We start from the raw sequence: 6,000 nt of genomic DNA, 5'->3' as shown, positions 1-6,000 counted from the left end.
CTTCCCTGGTGGCGCAGTGGTTGAGAGTCCGCCTGCTGATACAGGGGACGCGGTTCTTGCCCCGGTCCGGGAAGATCCCACATGCCACGGAGCAGCTGGGCCCGTGAGCCATGGCCTCTGAGCCTGCGCGTCCGGAGCCTGTGCTCTGCGACGGGAGAGGCCACAGCAGTGAGAGGCCCGCATACCGCAAAAAAAAAAAGATATTAGTTTTTGGAGGCTTGTCTGTACATGTGCAAGGAAACTCTAATTTGCCACAAGCTCTCCCAGCGCTGAAGTGTACCCCCAGCCACTCCTTCCACCCATATATATATTTTCAGCACAAAAATATTGATATATTGAATTCAACCCTGGATGGTCAGGTGCCTGACCAGATGATTCAGTGAGAGCAACTTTATGTACTTTCCTCCTGGTTCCCAGGGGGAGTGCTAACACAGGTGGGGAAGAGCATTCTCATCCTAATCGGAGAGCTTTACCTGTTCTTCCCTGCTAGGCACAGATGTCAGTAGATGATGCCATCGTCGGTACCAGCCTGGCACTGTCTTTGCCTGGATCTGTCAGCTGTGGCTGCTGGTGTGTTACATGGCTCTCAGCTGAGCCTCCCATGATGGCACATTTCAATAGTCACATCACAATAACTCACCATACTGATCAAAGTCTTTTATTCCATCCTTCCATTTTCAGAATGTTCTGACTTTCATGAAATGTCACTGGACATCTTTTTCTGAAAATCCCTTGCTGGGAAACTGCTTAATACTCCATGTTACTTTTCCTCAAAAAGTCCACTTCAGATGATACTCCAGGCCTTTGGACTTTTCCACATTCCTTAGCCAGATGTTCAACAGCAAGTATTTTCTCAGCTGGGAAAAATAAGAAAAAACAGTGAAACTTGTCAACAGTGGTGGGAATTATCAGTATCAATGAACACTTATTTTTTACTTTTGCATGAGAGATTGGCGGAAATATTTGAAATGTGAATCTGGATCCTATCCCTAATACACCTTAATAAATTCCAGCTCTGCAGTACCAAACGAAAACTGATACTGGAGACTACAGAGTGTGCAAAAATATGGAACATATTCAGAAGTTATTGCTATTCTTTCTACTTCCAGTCATAGGTTCACTCAACTTCTGTGTGATAAATGAACCTTCAGGAGATGTTTGCATTGACATTTATGAGTTTCAAGAATAAATGACCTGATTTCTTTGGAGGGGTGTTCCCCAGGGGCCTTAAAGGTAACTGAAATATCTTTGGCCCAGAATATTTCTTAAGTAGCTTTGAAGCCAGGGAATTTAATTGAACTTGAAAACCCACTTAGGAATAAAAATCTGAAGGCACTTCGGGCATTGCATTATGGGAGTAAGCCAAATATTTCAAAAATATTTAACTTCAAATGAAATTTTCATTCATTTGGTTGGTTAATTAAATATGATTTGTTTCTGAATTTCCCTGAGAAGGAAAGAATTCTTTGAATGCATGGTATTAAAAAGAATACTAAATAAATTGGAACACAAGAGGCCTTTGGTTTGGGGCAACTTTGTAAAGTAGCAGCTTTTTATCAAGGAAAGAAAAAAGATCCCTTCCTTTGATCTGCTCCTTCCTTTGGTTTCTTGAAGTTACTAGGGACCCGTTTTTTGCTCTCTCCCAGTCTGGATGGTCACTTATTCTCCAGGGAAAGTGATTTGGAAAGGAATTATAGTGCACTCTGCTGCTTTCTCCCAAGGTCCTCAGACTAAAGCGTTCTCAAGTGAGATTTATCAAAGCAGGATCCTTTCAACTCAATATCTTTGGATTCAGACTTGGGTTTTTTCAATTATTGGCTTGGAATCTCTTCAAACCTGGTTCATCATATGGAAAAAGCTCATCCTTAGTGACATGATAAATTATCTTGTAATTAAAAACTAAGCTTTTATCTTAGAATCATTTTTAAGATACAGCAATCAAAATCGGCATACCAGAGCATTACGAATCATCATTCGTTTTTCTCAAATAATTCCTTCGTTTGAAATTTTGGCATTTTAATTTTCAGAATGTGGCATCAGAGTGTATACTGACAGGTTACTTGAAAAGTTGAATGTTAAAATTTAAATCTTGGACATTTTTTTGGCCTAGTTAAAGAGTAACCTCAACCTATAAAACAAGAATATCACTATGGACTTATTTTGGGGGATGATAAAATCCTTCAAGAATCTTCTCTTTAGTTTAGTAGACATGACTTTTTAAATATGAGGGTTAGAAACAAATAACCCTGACTTGAATCACCAGGACTGATGCTATTCAAGTTCCAAGGTATAGAGAGATATAGTCCAGCAAGTCACCTGCCTGGTCAAATTGTTCTTATGGTAAAAACCGAGTGTAGGAAACTACTACTTTTCTATATCCATCACATCTTTCTCCCTCAGTGGGGGAAAAATGCTTGCATTTTAATTTTATATTTATTTCCCAAGACCCATAAAATTTGCATAACTTAAGTGGAAAAAGCAGAAGGTTAATTTTGGGGGAAAGGAATTGGCAAAATATTTGGGAATTTCTCATTATTATATCAGCCACTCTTCAAGTAACATTAATGTCTGTAACTTGACTGAAAAAGAACTTTTCAGCCCAAACTGAAGCACCTAAAATCAGCACAGCTGTACCACAGTGTACTTTTATAATGCTTTGACATTATAGCTGGACGGAAGGTAGCCAAACAATTCACATACAAATAACTGAACATTCATTTGCTGTCCACATAAACCTGAAGCCTAATGCCTTATTAGAGAGTCACTTTGCACTTCCTCTGAACCATTTTCCAAACACCTTTCAACTTCAGAAGTGGTCCAAATGCAAGGAGCCGAAAGTACAGAGTGTCCTGCCAGAAAATCTCTGCATTTCTGTAACTGAAAACCGCTAGGCTTAAAACAAAGAAATCTTCTGAGGGAAATTGTAGAGGACTAACCACCCAAATATTGGACCAAATAAATGAGCCTAGGATAATATTTTGAGTGAGGATTATTTGCCTACCAGGAATTATGAACATCTCCATTTTACTCAAGGTGATGGAGAACTGATCATATAGATCAAAAAATACATCAAATATACAGAACATGTATAGATGTAGTATATGTATGTTATAGTATGTAACACATATGATATAAAATAGAGCTACATACAATTATTACTGACCCTTTCTCCTAATATTACCTGGTCCTAAACTATAACTGTTTACAAAGTTGCCCAATTACTAACATCACTTAAGTGGTATTCAGAAATGCAGGTCTTTCCTTCCTTCTCATTTCTTTCTTGAGAGTTTCTAATTCAATAGGATTGGAGAGGGGGAAGCCATGTTTAAAAAAAGATCTCAGAGTGGTTCTGAAGAGAAACCAAATTTCCTATGCCCTCACTTAGGCCACCTGTTAGCCTGGTGCCTGAATTCCTTCAGAGAGGAGTGAATAAAGTGAATACAGTACCAAATACTAGAGTGGCTGCTTCAAGACTAATCCCTAGTATTTGCAATTATATTTGTAGGTGTTTCTAATGGAGACAAAAGAAGAACTCAAAATGGTTATAATTACACTAAATGAGAAACCCATTCCTAGAGCTGTTGTCAATAGAGTTCAATCTTAAAAGTAGCTGGAAATTTCTTCTTAGAGGAATAATGTCAGATATATAAATTGAAAGTTGTCCCTCAATTAGGCAATAGCAGACATCAGAGTCCAGCTTGTTAAAAGAACATAGAATTCAGGTGTCCTGGAGGACAAGGTATCAAATGCTAGAACTTTAACTTATTGATTATCTTTTATTTCTTCATGAAATTCTTTTTTTTTTTTTTTTTTTTTTTTGCGGTACACTGGCCTGTCACTGCTGTGGCCTCTCCCGTTGCAGAGCACAGGCTCCGGACGCGCAGGCTCAGCGGCCATGGCTCCTGGGCCCAGCCGCTCTGCGGCATGTGGGATCCTCCCAGCCTGGGGCACGAACCTGTGTCCCCTGCACCAGCAGGCGGACTCTCAACCGCTGCACCACCAGGGAAGCCCGAAACTCTATTTTTGTATTACAAAAGTAAAATTTGGAAAATAGGAGATATTATTTAAAAATTAGAAAATAGAAAAACATATCAAAAAAAAACTGTCACTATACCCGTAATCACTCCTCATTTTCTGGCATTCCCTTCTGTTTTAAAACATGTGTATCTATATCTCTATATTAAAATGCAGATAGATATTTACAAAATTTTAAGGCCAATAATAGAGTAGCTAATGTTTACATGTTGCTTATAAGAGGCACTGTGTACTTACCACATGTTAAAATAAACCTTTTACTCTTCAGAATAATGATGTAGGTGATTTCCCATTTTATTGATGAGGAAAGGAGATGCAGAGGGTTTGAGTGATTTTGCTACTATGATGTAGCAGAAGCAAGTTTCTAGGCCTGCTGGAGAGTCATTGCTTTTAACATCCATGGAGAGCCCACAGGGCGAGAGTGGACAGAGTATGGATACGGGCTTGCAGTTCCCTGAAACACTCCTCCTGCATTTCTGTTTTAACATAAACATTTAATTGGTGGAAAATTAATTAGGAAATCCGGAGGTTTGTTGGAGATAACGCTGTGGTGCTGCAAAACCAGCTTAGGAACCATTGATCTCATGGTTTCTATCAGACTGGGTTTTTGCCTCAGCTTTTATTCCTTAAATGTGACAGAGGATAAAAAAGAGAATGTCATGAATAGCTCCCAACTTTTACCTGTGGCAGATTTCATTTTCCTTTTCTCAGTAAAATGGATCTGATTTTTTTTCTTTAGATCTGAAAAATGACTCTAAAAGAGCCCTGCAAAATTCTGCAAGGTAAATTTCTAAATTCATGTCAACAATCCAGATTTTCTTTTCAGATTACTTTAACAGTTGGGATAATTTGTTCTGAGAAACGGTCGGTTTTAATTTAGGCTGTAAATTAAGACAAGAGGAATTTTAGAGTCAATAGAATTTGCTATTTTAGGACAGTCTTCTCAGCTTTTGTGCTTAGTTGTGCTTTGCTAACACAAAGCTCTCTCCCTGGGAAATCAGCCATCTTAATTGCTCAAGCTTCCGTTGAAGGATATCTGAAGTGACCAGACCCCAGAGGGACAGAGTCATAATAAAGAATGTTTATTGCTGTTCTGTGTCCTCATTGTTCAGTGACACACAGAAGCATCTCTACTTTTTAGTATCATGTAATCAGCATCAAATTATTTTCTCTGGAAATCTTGACCCTATTACTATTAAATCACATGCAGACTCTTAAATGATTTACAAGCTGCCCAGCTTAGCTTCGTATTTTACGTCTCTCCGGTGATTGCATTTTCATTTCATAACAGCAAACTTCTCATAGGTCAAAGAAACCATCCTCTCAAGGAGGTCAAATTCCCTCTCACTTCACATTCGATTTAATGAAACAGGATAGGAAATCACTGTTTCTGAAACATAATTCCCAGTGCTCTGTAATGTGGCAGCGCAGGACTCTTGAGGGATGGAAACCTCTAGGCTGACATCTGGTGTTGGATGATTTCAGACACACAGAGGAAATCCACTTGTTCTGAGGCTGCTGTGGAGGCAGCTGGCCTGCAGAGTTAAACAACGGCATAAAGATCACGCTTGCCCAACTTCCGAATTAAAAAGAAAAGGAAAAAGAAAAAAGAAAAAAAAGAGGGGAGAACATCTGCCCAGCATCTGTTGTTAGAAACTTTGTCTCTCTTATGAACCTCAGACTGTGTATTCCTAGAAATGCCAGTTCACCAGGTGATAGTGCTAAGACCAGTATAATATGAGATAATGGTAATGTGGCAAAATGAAGTAATAACAGTGGGAATCTTGTCCCTTTCAAGGTAAAATCTTGTCTATCTAAGATACAGATCTAGTTTTGTTTTGGGTATGTATCAAGACATCTGGCTTCATAAGTGCTTGGTTTAGTCTCAGGTTTCTCTCAAATAGTCTTTTCTATAGCCTCAGCACATAGTTTTCTCTACTTCTAATACCTAGCAGAGTTCTTCAT

The sequence above is a fragment of the Mesoplodon densirostris genome, chromosome 12, assembly GCF_025265405.1.
Source record: "Mesoplodon densirostris isolate mMesDen1 chromosome 12, mMesDen1 primary haplotype, whole genome shotgun sequence".
In the NCBI taxonomy this organism is placed as follows: Eukaryota; Metazoa; Chordata; class Mammalia; order Artiodactyla; family Ziphiidae; genus Mesoplodon; species Mesoplodon densirostris.
The sequence above is the reverse complement of the archived record's forward strand: the minus strand, read 5'-3'. Positions refer to the sequence as shown.